At 45.4% G+C, this 12,676-nt stretch overlaps 1 protein-coding gene across 2 annotated transcripts in view; it reads right to left on the reverse strand.

Moving 5' to 3' along the window:
* CAPN6 (calpain 6) overlaps nucleotides 1-12,676 on the reverse strand; it is a 98,862-nt gene that overhangs the window by 81,394 nt on the left and 4,792 nt on the right. The window contains exon 1 of one of the 2 annotated variants that reach the window (XM_090060577.1): nucleotides 3,675-3,744. The exons of the other annotated variant lie outside the window; for it this stretch is intronic. The gene's annotated coding sequence lies outside the window, so the exon portion shown is untranslated. Of the gene's footprint in view, nucleotides 1-3,674; nucleotides 3,745-12,676 lie in introns of those variants that run through there. 2 annotated transcript variants of the gene reach the window in all.

Raw genomic sequence — 12,676 nt, forward strand, 5'->3', positions numbered from 1 at the left:
AGGTACTGCATTACATATCAAGCCCCTTAAAATGACATTACATTACTCCAGTAGCTATTATCTCACTGCATGCTAATGCATTACTAAAGCCTGAGGGCATGAACAGGGGGAAAGGAGTTTCACAGGTGTAGTTAATGCCTGCTCTTCCTAGTGATTACACACAGATGGAAAGAGTCCAGCTAAACTGTGAGTCTAGAGTGAGTTGCTGGGCTGACAATTAGGGAAGAAAAAAGTCTTTTACAGGAAAACATTTAGCAAGTTCACTCCCACACAGAATTATCAAACTCCAAGTCCTTTGCAGAGCTCCAAGTCTTCAAAAAAAAAAAAAAAAAAAAAATCAGAAAGAAATATTCTTAGATGCACTGATTTCTTTCTTTTCATACAAATTGCCCTTTGTATGAAAATTTATCATCACACAGCTGCCTAGAAATGATCTGACAGCCACTTTTCTCCACAAGGAGAGCAAATTACCCACTGGGAAGTCTAAAGCTAGGGACAGAAGTTACACATAAACCAGCTTAAGTGATCAGAAACCAGTTTAAATCTGTAACAATGAAGTTCAGTGCACATAAACCACTTTCAAAGTGGCCAAAACCAGTTTAAGATAAACCTGGATGGATGTAGTATCAGACTTAACTGATTTAGGTCCCCCATGCCTCTACTCCCAATCCAGAGCAATACCACTGCTCTAGCTGAAAAAAAGCAGGTAGGGGGCAAAACCCTAGCACTGGACCCCAGGAAGGAAAGGAGGGAAGCCCTTGGAGACTTTCCCCCCATTCTTGCTTGTGGGGTGTGGCCAAGCTCAAGCCCAGGCTGGGCAGCCTGGCTGAGTGTGACGGGGAGTGTTAACTTCCTTCACCCCCGCTGCGGTCTGCTTGGCTGAGGCTGGGGGGAAGCTGTCAGAGGCTCCCCTACTGCAACAGGCAGCATGCACAGGCCCTGGCCCAGCTAGCTTAGTGTCATGGTGGTGGTGGCCAGGGATGGATGGGGACAGGGGACTCAGATGGCCAGACTTGGCTGGGGCCTGGGCATCTCTGTTCGAGCAAGGGGCAGATGAAGCCTCTGAGGGCTTCCTGTTGCAGTGACTGGCAAGCTGGGAGGCATGCTCTAATGCCCCCCACCGCCCCAGCTTCTGGCCTGAGCCGCTGCAGGTATGTGGCGGCATTTCCAGAAACAGAAGCAAGTGTCTGTTCCCTTGCTTATCAGTTCAGTCTATGCAGTTTAGGCTAACCTGCAAAGATTGAATTGATTCAGCCTCAGGGTTTTTTGACTGCCTGTACTTAGCCTAAGGGTTTTCATAAGACAGTTATTTAATAAGATACATGAGGAGTCCTGGGAACAGGGAGCAGAACCAGGTTCCTGTTAAATTAGGCCTTCCCTAATTCCTGGGCAAGTGGCTTGACAAAGAAGCTGCTGTACAAAAAGGCTGACAAGAAAAACTCGGTGGCAGCCAACCTTTTTAATTAAGAGACTGCAATGGTAAGTACATCTTACATGCTCTGAGAACACCTGCTGAATCAAGGTCCCAGGGAACTTACAGCAAAGGAACACCTAGGTTTTGGATCCCAACTGGCTTTGGGTATAAATCAAGCACTAAGTGCATTTTTACATGTGTTGTTGGATGTGGCACCAGGCACTTTAACTAGCAAGCTGCATCAATAAAAAGCGCCCATGCATCAGCCTTGGCGCACATTCCCACGCTGAAAAAATGGCAGTGGGGTGCTCTGAACTGAAGCTCGTAGACGTGTTTTATTCCAAAATGTCCCACTGCCATTTTGCCAGTGCGGACACGTGCAGTGACACTGCTACACATGAGGTGAGAGGCTGCTGAAGCACATCCATTTCCATGCTTCAGCAGACTCAATTCATCAAGTCTGCTCTGATACGCTGGATTTCCAATGCATTGGAGCAAGCTCCCCACATGTGTATAGGAGCCCTTAGCTATTCAGCTCATTCAAGCCTGGTAATTCTAGTTACGCCCAGTGAGTACAACTGGGAAATTTGGAAGTCAAAATAGTAATGTACCTTTGGGGTTTAGATGTCTCCAAGATGAGCATCAAATGAGCCAGGAAATCCTGGATTACACCTTTGGATTTAGGGACCTAAATTTTCCCGTGAGTCTTACCTCAGGCGTTAGAGTCCTTTTTCAGATTTAGCCTTCCATTAAATGCTTCAGCCAAAAGTTAATATTAAAAAAAAAAAAAGTTGATGCTCAAATCAGAATTGCGAAGGAGACCATTAGGTTTAATGCTGTTGGGCGAGTGCAGGCAAATAAAGGCTTTCATTTATCATAGTGTTAATGGGCTATATCTGTTCTCCAGCAGAGCACCTTCTAAAAGAAACATGCACACCGATGTCCTTTACATTTCCTGCGTACGGCTTTGTGGAATCTTAGCTGTTAGGAAAACTGCATGAGAATATATACACAGAGTTAAAGCATGCACATCTATCCAAGCTGGAGGCTTAATGAAATTTTAAGAAGCCTTTCAAAAATAATAGTTTTTCTTTTCAGCGGTTCAAAGTGTACGTGCAACCTCTCCTTTTCTGCTTTTGATAAAAAAAAAAGAAAAGACCGTGAGAATTTACAATTTTCCTTCCTGTTGCTGTAACTGCAGCTATTGTTTTACCACCATCAATGCAGAGCTGTGCATTTTATGCAAAACTCTATTTTAAGCGGATAAGTTATTCTCCAGATAAGTTTAAGATATGGTTATTCCCTTTTTATGGATGGGAAAACTGAGATATGATGTGCAAACAGGCCAGTTTTTAAAGGCATTCAAATAGATGGGATTTTCAGAAGTATCTGCCTTTAAAATATAAGTGCCTTACCCAATAACAGCATTTTGGATTCACATTAAACCTGGAGTCTGAGAGTTAGTCCTTAAAACTATTAGGTTCTTGGTTAGGCAAAAGATAACTTTCTATGTTTAAACAATGATAGATTGCTATTAACATTAATGAAAGCCAGGATGTCCCTAGCAAGCTGTGCAAAATCTGCCAAAAGCCATGTTTGTTGGTTCTTTCAAGACATTTCTCTCTCTCAGGGGTAACTAAGGAGGGAACTTTGTCTTCACAATCCTAAAAAAAGTCCTGTTCCTGCTCTCAGAGTCACTCAGTTTTAAAGCCTGTGACTATATATGTTAACAAGTGACTGCTTTAATACTCTTACATGATTCTGTAGAAACTTATCCTCTATTTCAGAGGCATGCACTTTAAGAGTTTTCTTTTTTTTTAAAAAAAAAAGAGAGGCTCAAAATGCCCACGTGAGATCTGCAGGAAAAGTGGGAACTGACCGCACTTTCAGGTGCTCAGAGGAGGTTAATTTCATAGCCCACTGAACCTGACACAACAACGAGATTTCAGTTTCAGCTTTCCACCACCGCTGGCCCTCGTCTGTTGTGTGTGTGTCTGTTCGCTAGCCACATCTGTGGAACAGAGTCCATTCAGTGTTAGACTGTAGAAATGCCGGTAGTGCTGTTTTTTGCAATAAATCGTTTACAGTGAACGCTTAGCTCAGAGTTCAATATCAAATCCAGGATCACCTAAAGTATATCCAAGTCACAGCTTTTTCTTACTGTGCATGTCCAAGTGATTATTAATACAGAGAGTGCTGGTTTTTGGTGACAAAGCAGAAAATGCAGTAAATACAATTTTATATTAACGCTAGCACTTACCTGGATTAGCACATTTCTGCTCCTGAGCCGTCAAGCACATAAGACCTCCAAAATCAGCACTGCAAACAGAGTCCCCTGGCTTCTTAACCTGAAAACTTTTTGGACTGTACCAAGATCAGATCCGAGGGGAGGCTCAGAGTAAGTTAAGGATGACCCCCTCCAAACTTCTTGTGCAGTAATTAATTATGAGTCATAAGGGAAAATGGGAAAATGCAGCTAGAATAAACCAGGATGTTTTATTCTGTCATGGTAAACTCTGCTAGCTGGAATTCTGGTAAAAATTGTGAAACAAGTTTTTTAAAGAGGCAGATAGGGGAAGGCAGTTTTGTAGGGATTATAGACATTCCTTTGTGGATAATAGATTCTTTTGCACCATAAAAGTGATATGTGCTGTTAGTTGACAAAGTTCCTCTGATAGACAAGAACATATGACAACACCTTTGCTGGAGTCTTTTTGCACTGCTTCTCTGACAGAACAATTAGAGGAGCAAAACAAAAGTTTCACTGAGCTCCGTAGTTTTGCGGAGCAGAAAAGCACAACGTGCTTTTGGACACCTCTGTATTTTGGGGGTAGCCCCAAATCACAGTTCAATTTAGAGTAGCCTCTGGGGCTGCTCTATATTATTTTAGTCTTGCATAGCTATTGTAAGCCACTATGCAAAGCCTGTTCTGGCCACAAGCCTTCAAACTCATTTCAGGATATCACAGGACTATCTTACTGTCTCTGGTTCGTAAGAGGAATACCCCTTTTTCTGGCCAAATTCCTGCCTGGAGAAGCCACTGGAGCAGCATGAAGTAGCTGTGACATGGCCTAGACCCAGGGCCATAAGGAAGTAGATTGCTCTATTGGTCTGTCTAGGGCTGGTAATAGGAACTCTTAGTTGTGGTCCTATCATGGACTTCCTGAATGAACCATCCCAGTTCACTGAAGTGATGCCTCTATCTGCCCCCCCCACAACTTGCCCCAAAATATCAACTCACAAAAAGAAGAATTATTCTACTACCTTGCACAGGTGGCAGCATGATTCAGTTGTGGTCAAATAAACTTTTCCATTTACAGCCCTTGGCAGAAGTCCAGAGAAGGTCTTGAACTCCTACCTCCAGGAGCAACACAAGGCAAATTAGCAGCTGGGACTCCTCCCACTATAAATACCCACCTGTCCTAAGTCTGAGACCTGCAGTTTGCAGGAAACCCTGTAATGAGGCTCATCCCCATTGAAGGCCCCTAACCTGTGTAGGTACAATGTTCTGGTGTTCCTTGTTCTACCATGCTGCTGCCACCTTTCAGAAGTGGCTTTGTCCTTAGTGCAGTAATCTGTACTGAATTGGTGCTATCAGGCATCCTAATCTAGAGACCAAAGTATTATTTTTCCCTCCCCAACTCAAAACCCAAGTGCATTAGCTACATGGAAGCTATTCTCTCATGAGCGAGGCACCTACGCCAGCCAACTAGCATGGGCTTTGTTGTTTCAAGTCATTATTATTGGTCCAGTTCCTGATAGCTTTACATATGCAGTCTAATTGAATTCACTGCAGCTGAGCTACTCTTACTTGTGGGAGTCAGGCAGTAAGACTCTGCTCCATTAACAATTACTTATATATTTATCCACTGTGGCCCTGGTCTTCTGCAAACAAATGCTGATTGCTGTCAGTTGCACACTTTCCACCAGCTTTATGTTCATCAATTATTCATTTATTTGCACGGGGCAATTTGTTAATAAAACATAAGGTTATTTTCCAACAGAGATGCTCTTAAAGGCTGCACATGTGTTTGAGTAATTCCAATTTAAGCAGTTTTGTAGTGAGAAAAACCCCAGGGGGAATATTTGAAACTCAGTCAAGATTCACCTATGGTTTGACTGGTGTTCCTAGTTTGGCTTTGAGAGTAGGGTGAGGAGTCAAGGATACCAGTCTCTTGCATGTGGTTCTTTGAGAGGTTTGGACACATCTGAACAGGAAATTGCAAACACACCTCTTCCTGCATTTGACTGGATCCAGAACACAAATGGGTTATATTCAGATGACGATCTGAGCCCCTCCCCACTTGAATCTGATTTCAACCTTCCTCAGGTGGTAGAATCACCCCATACCATAGGAGTGGTCAGGAAAAAGACAACCTGTAGGAAACTCCCAAACTGTAAAGGGTTACCTTCTGCCCTAGCATCGTCACTTATTCCAGCAGGAGCTGCCTGCAGAGGGATTGGGTGGTCCATGCACAAGTGTATCTGTGGGCAATATTTATCTTGAATAGAGTATTTTAAAAATAATTTGTAACAAGAATTTCAAACACTGTTAAGTAAACATGCAAGGCCTGGGCCTGCTTTCAGTGAACAACCTCCCTAATTTTAACCTCAACAGCAAGGTGAAGCCTCAGGAGGGAACCAGGATTGGAGTCGGAGCTGGTGCTTGCAAGCATCCCAGAGGTCAAGGCAGGAAACAAAAGAGTATTGATAGCTGTAGCAGTGGAGAAGGTGGAAGGGCAACTTGTTCTGAGGATAGAGCAGGTTGATATGAGGAAGGAGATGTGGGAATGGGCTCCAAGTAGCCACAGCTTGAGGAACACAGCAGCTACATTTTCTTGAGCAGGCCAAGGGTCAGGGTATCCCTTTATAAAATGCCCATAATTATCGTGTTCAGCTAATGCCAAAGAAGTATGCAGACAGTGCAGCTATATCATCGCTCAAGACCCCTCTCCCCCTAACACACCAAAATAGTTGCACAACACTCTGCACCAACCTCCTTTCCCCCACCTGAGGGTCAAAGCGCGTCATCTCCATTGGGTCAGAGCAAAACAAAGCTGACCCCTCAGAGACATTACAGCGTGTGTGCTCATTTCCTGCAATTCCCGTCCCACCCCGCACCAGGGCTATAACCATGACCTCCACAATAGGCATTGGCGCTGCTCACCGTAAGTATGAAAGGCAAGGGGTCCTTTAGTCCATATCTGTTACAGCCTGAACGCCAAATCACTGGGGAAGTCGGCAATGGTGGCTTTCATTCAGCTTGGTGTTCTCCATGTTCTGAAGTTGCCTGGCCCATGACCAACACCGCTTAGAGCAGCCTTACCCAAGCATGGGGAGCATCTCCAAGTCCCAAAGGCAGCTCTAACTTTTGCTTGGCTGCCTGTGCTAGGAGCCATGGACCGTTGCAAGAAGTGACCCACAAGACAAGACAGGTGTACCAGCTCCTGGCTGGCCCATTCCTTACTTCAGCATGCCACCACTGCGGGGGACCTTGGCAGGGATCTATGTGCAGCTCCTCTGTCTGTTTTCCTGACCCCTTCATGAAGGGCTTTTCCCCCAGAGGTAGTGTCTATCTGAATTCCCATAAAGGGGCTGTGGTGAAGCAGATATTTGGGTTCTGTATCTCTGTGATAAAGGTCCCTCTGAATCGTATGCTGAAAAAGAATGAGATCTAATTACTTGGAAGGCAAAAAGCCTCTTTTTGGATCGGCCTGACAGATCTTACCTGAGGACGGTGATGCTCAGACCTCAGTCTCCAAGCCACTCTCAACCCATTAGTTGTGGCTGTTCACCGAAAATATTATCCGAGTTGTTTTTCTTTTTTAGGGCATGCATAGGTTATGTGTTTTGTGCAGTTACGTAAACTGTAATGCATGCTGGGCAAATGTTAACTACAGCAATATCATTTTTATCTACTTTTATTTTATGATGGCATCTGATGAAGTGAGCTCAGGCTCACAGAAGCTTACACGCCTCTGATTTAATTAGTCTATACAGTGCATCTCTACCCTGCCCTTGTTTTTCTGTTAAACTAGGATGTGTTTAGCACAATTCACCTCGGGCACCTGTGTTGTTGTAGCTCCTTGGTTAATACTGACTGCTCCTGCAGGTCCTGAGCCCTGACTGAGAGCGCCTTGATGTGTGGAGGGAGAGCAGAGCTTTGAAAACAAAGGGAAAGGAGAATTTGGCCCAGTTAAATAGGGGAGAAAAATGAAATTGTAGCCTTCTCACTAGATGGCAATGTTGTTCAAGCTTAGCCTGCTGCTGACCGGCGCTCGGCCCTCCTGGCTTGTCTGCGATTGAAGAACCTGTGCATTTCCCAGGCAAAGTTAGACACTTGCTTGCATTAAATGTGAATCTCTGCAGACCTGCACCACCGCACAGCTTTCCTACTCATCCTGGCTGCGGACAATGCAGCGGTGCGGCCCAGCAAGCCAGTCGTGCTGGTTTGGCTCTTCGGGGCAGCTGCTGTCATCCTGGCTGCGCACACCTTTGTTATTAGATTACCATAATACCTTGCAGCCTGAGTCATAGCCTAAATCCCACCGTCAAAGATAGTCCCTGTCCTCAAGAATGCATTGTCTAATGGAAGAAATAGCGCTATACAGAGGGTAGAGGGTGGGGCTCAAGCCTTGCAGCAGGTGTGTTATCTTTGAGAGGGAAGGAGGAAATAAGGGCCTGAGCACATGACATATTTATGCCAGATTTGGACATCTGCGGACCCTGGGATTAGGAACAGACAGGTATTCTGAGGTAGTTACATGCAGCCGGCTGGTAGTACCCCATTTTGCCTCAAGGTATGCGTGGGGAGCAGATAATTGCCTGTTGGCCTTGAGTCGAAAGCTACTCCAGGATAAATCACGAACACGTGAGACTAACACTTGCATCACGTATGCTGGCACACTTCGACTTCTGACTTTTCCGGGGGGAATTCTACCCCAGACTCGAGTAGGCTATAGCAATGTGCTGTTGTGTAGTGGGGTGGGAGTGCTGTATGCCATAGGTCTGTTCTTTTTTATCTCAGTGGAAAGCTTTGCAATATCAATATACACACGTGTGTGCCCAAGCCCTGCAGTAGTGTTCTCTTGAGACTTAATGGGGCAGTGGGGGCCTGCTATAGAGTTACAGGCACTCCAGGGGGTGGCTCTGGCTGCATTCACATGTGTGGAGCTATTTTGACAGTGCAATCATGTCTCTATTTAGCTACCTCTGCTGTTACTGTACTATTTGTATAATATACAAGCAAGCCTGAAATGCCCGTAGAAGTGCTAAGGCAGATTCTACCATGGGCTTTGTCCATTCGTTTCTTGGGGTTTTAAAAGACAGAATTTAGTCAGTGCATTTTCCCCCGAGTTGATAGGTTCCCGTTGCTGAAGAAGCCAATGCGTATTGCCCGTATAGGGACTGTATTATTCAGGCTGTATATTAGTGACGCTCAAAGGTCAAACAGTGAATAGGGTGATAGCTTAATATTTGATTTTTTTAATTTGACTTCGGCAAGCAGATGCAGTTATGAGAGCCATGCCAGAAAAGGCAATTTCAGTTTTCTGAGATTTCCATTAATACTTAAGAGGAGCTGTCCAAGTTTATACCATCATCTACTACTTCAAGGTTGCACTGTGCTATTTTGCTTAACTTGGGTCCTTCCAATTATGCCATATATTGGAATATCTTTTCAGAGTGGCCATTGAGAGATGCATTGGGCTTTTACAGTTTGTTCTTTTTTCAGACTAATTTTCTTCCTGGTGATATAATCAAACAACTTCACAATGACAGACTATTCCAAAATTGACAAAAGAACTGACAGAGCAAAGTTTCAAGGATTTCTTTGCTGGATTCTTCCATGGCTTGTAACAGATACAGCCCCAAGACCGATTTTTTCCAGTAAACACTACCATATGTCTATGAAATCCCAGGATACCATATCATTCAAATCCCAAATACTGTATCATTCAAATCCCAGAATTGATGAGCCAGTAGTTGATCCTACATCCATTGACTTCAATGAGATTAAGCTCAGGACCTTACTGGACAATTTCCCTGAGCAACGGACAATTGACCGTGGATGAAGAGGTGTTTTTGTCACTCGTTCTGTTCCAGTCTACTTGGCCACGCAATGGCAGCATATATATCTGAAGTAACAGCGCTGGTGACATGAGTTTGGAGTCTAGCTTTTGCAGTGTGCTGCAAATATTTTGAAAGGGGGTTTCAGTATGGGATCAAGTCCCAAGTACGGGATTTGTGAGCCCTGGGTTCAATTTCCTGCTCACCTACAGACTCCCTGGGTAACCTTGGGCAACTGACTTAGCCTCTTTGTGCTTCACCTCCTTGTCTGTAAAATAGGAAGTCATGGGACGTCCCTACCTGCCGCTGAGCAGGGCAGCTGTGAGGATTCATGTAGTTAGGTGCTCAGATACTATGGTAATGGGGGTCAAAGTAGTCTCCAAGATAGATACTGCATCCAAATCTGAGGGCAATAAGGCAAACGGTTTTTATCAGAAAAGCTGAAACCCCTCACATTTCCCATTTATGGCAAAAGGTCTCAGTCAAGCTGAAAAACATCCACACAAAGAGGAAATCCCCAAGGGGACCCCCAGTGCATCCTTTCTGTCCCTTTGAATTGTCATTTGTATTCTGCATGTCATGTAAACATTACAGATTTAAAGGGTAGCCGGTAGCACTTTTGTTTCCCCCTGGGGCTTAGATAAAGCCATTTCCATCTCAGGGCCAGAGAACAGTTCAAATCAAGAGCTTCCCCCTGCATTTAGCTGCCTCAAAATGAGCTTAAATCAAGGTACCATTGAAATGCTAGGCTAAGAGAAACATCCAGTGGCATTTCCTCGTTCAGGGGCATGCCGAGGGATGATGTTACAGAAATATCTTCCATCGTAATCTGACAAAATGCCCGACTGGGAAAATGAATGAGCCGTTCTCCCTCCTGCGTGGTGAAACTCAGAATGCAAACGGGAACCCAGAGCTCAGCCTGGCTTAGGTTCATGTGGAGGCAAAGGCCCAAGCTACATGTTTTAGTTTCCTAGTTATGACACTTGCATTGGTGACACTTATAGGAGTCAGCAGTTCACATCTGGTTTGGAGTCATTAATGGCTTCACCTTGAAGGCTTTGCCATATAAGGGCCGTTTTTATTTACCAGATGAGCAAATGTTAGCAAAGCACATATCATCATCTATTGGGTGGGCTGCCTCACAGCCATTAAACACATGGATCCTCCAAACAAGGGAGCCGTGTATGCTGCAGATTATGGAAGCTATTTGCTATTTACCAGGCACATTTACATAGATCTTAGCTGTCAGCACAGAGCTCTGGGGAACCATTCGTTACTTTGTGTAAGCTGCTTACCACGACATTAAATTTAAGATGAAGCCAAATGATACACCCAAGGAGCCTTACAGGAGAATGAAATTTAAAATGGGTTCAATTCTGCCTTCTCTTCAATTTAAATCTGGCTTTAAATGTCTGTTGTGGGGGAGACTGACAATTTAAGAACAGCCTCAACCATTCTTTGTAGCTGATACATTTTTAGCTTGGTATCATAGTATCATAGAAGTCGGGTTGGAAGGGACCTTGTAGATTTTCAAGTCTGACCCCCCCGCCTGGGCGGAAGAAAAACTGGACTCAAATGATCCCAGCCAGGTAGGCATCAAGCCTCTTCTTAAACACCCCCAGGGTAGGAGCCAGCACCACTTCCCTTGGAAGCTGGTTCCAGATCCTCGCCGTCCTGACCGTGAAGTAGTTCTTACGGATGTCTGATCTAAATCTACTCCCCAACAACTTGTGGCCGTTATTCCCCATTATGCCAGGGGCTGATAGGGGAAACAAGATCTCTCCCAAACCCTTCTTGTCCCCTCTAGTGAGTTTATAGACGGTCACCAGGTCCCCCCTCGGCCTTCTCTTGTGAAGGCTGAACAGGTTCAGGTCCCTCAGTCTTTCATTGTAGGGTCTGCCCTGTTGTCCCCGGATCATGCGGGTGGCCCTCCTCTGGACCCTCTCCATGTTGTCCACATCCCTCCTGAAGTGCGACGCCCAGAACTGGACACAGTACTCCAGCTGTGGCCTGACCAGTGCCACGTAGAGGGGGAGGATCACCTCCTTGGACCTGCTTGAGATGTACCTGTGGATGCACGACAAGGTCCAGTTAGCCCTGCCAACCGTGACCTCGCATTGTCGGCCCATGTTCATCTTGGAGTCAATAATGACTCCAAGATCCCTTTCTGCCTCTGTGCTCTCAAGAAGGGAGTTTCCCATCTTATAAGTGTGCTGCTGGTTACTACTGCCCGAGTGCAGCACCCTGCTCTTGTCAGTATTGAAGCGCATCCTGTTTTTGTTAGCCCACCCCTGTAACCTATCCAGGTCTTGCTGCAGTCTTTCCCTCCCTACTAGCATGCTCACCTCACCCCAAATTTTGGTATCATCAGCGAATACACAGGGTGCTTTTCACCCCATCATTCAAAGCACTGATAAAGAGATTGAAGAGCGCGGGCCCAAGGACCAAGCCCTGGGGGACTCCGCTGCCCACTTCCCCCCAGGTCGAATATGACCCATCCACCACCACCCCCTGAGTGCGACCCTTCAGCCAATCTGCAATCCATCTGACTGTAGGCATCAGTGCCACAGTTGCCTAGTTTTTTAATGAGGATGGGGTGGGAGACACTGTCTTAAAGGCCTTGCTGGAGTCCAGAAAGACTACGTCCACGGCGACACCTGCATCCAATGCTTTTGTGACCTGATCATAAAACGCAATCAGGTTGGTCTGACATGACCTGCCCCTAATGAAACCGTGCTGGTTGCCCTTGAGCATCACCCCTGAAGCCGGCCCATCACAGATGTGCTTCTTGAGGATCTTCTCAAAGAGTTTCCCTAGAATTGAGGTAAGAGTGACGGACCTATAATTGCCCGAGTCCTCCCTCCTCCCTTTTTTAAAGATGGGGACCACGTTGGCTATCTTCCAATCATCTGGCACCTGGCCCGAGCACCAGGAGCACTTGTAAAGCCAGGCCAAGGGCCCTGCAATAACCCCGCTAGCTCCCTCAACACCCTGGGGTACCATCCCTGTCTATAAACTTAAATAAGGCTGTTGCTTGCTAGTTACATTGCAGATATCCAGGGCCAGATCCTATCTGAGGGCGTGTTTACATGTGTGCTTTAGTGTGCAGTAGATTAATTTACTGCTCAGTAAAGCATCTGCAAGTGCATGACAATTAGGCCAGTGTAGACTAATTTACTGCACTGTAAAATAGTA

This window comes from Crocodylus siamensis, chromosome 8 (genome assembly GCF_052110815.1).
Source record: "Crocodylus siamensis isolate JL-2025a chromosome 8, ASM5211081v1, whole genome shotgun sequence".
NCBI classification, from domain to species: Eukaryota; Metazoa; Chordata; order Crocodylia; family Crocodylidae; genus Crocodylus; species Crocodylus siamensis.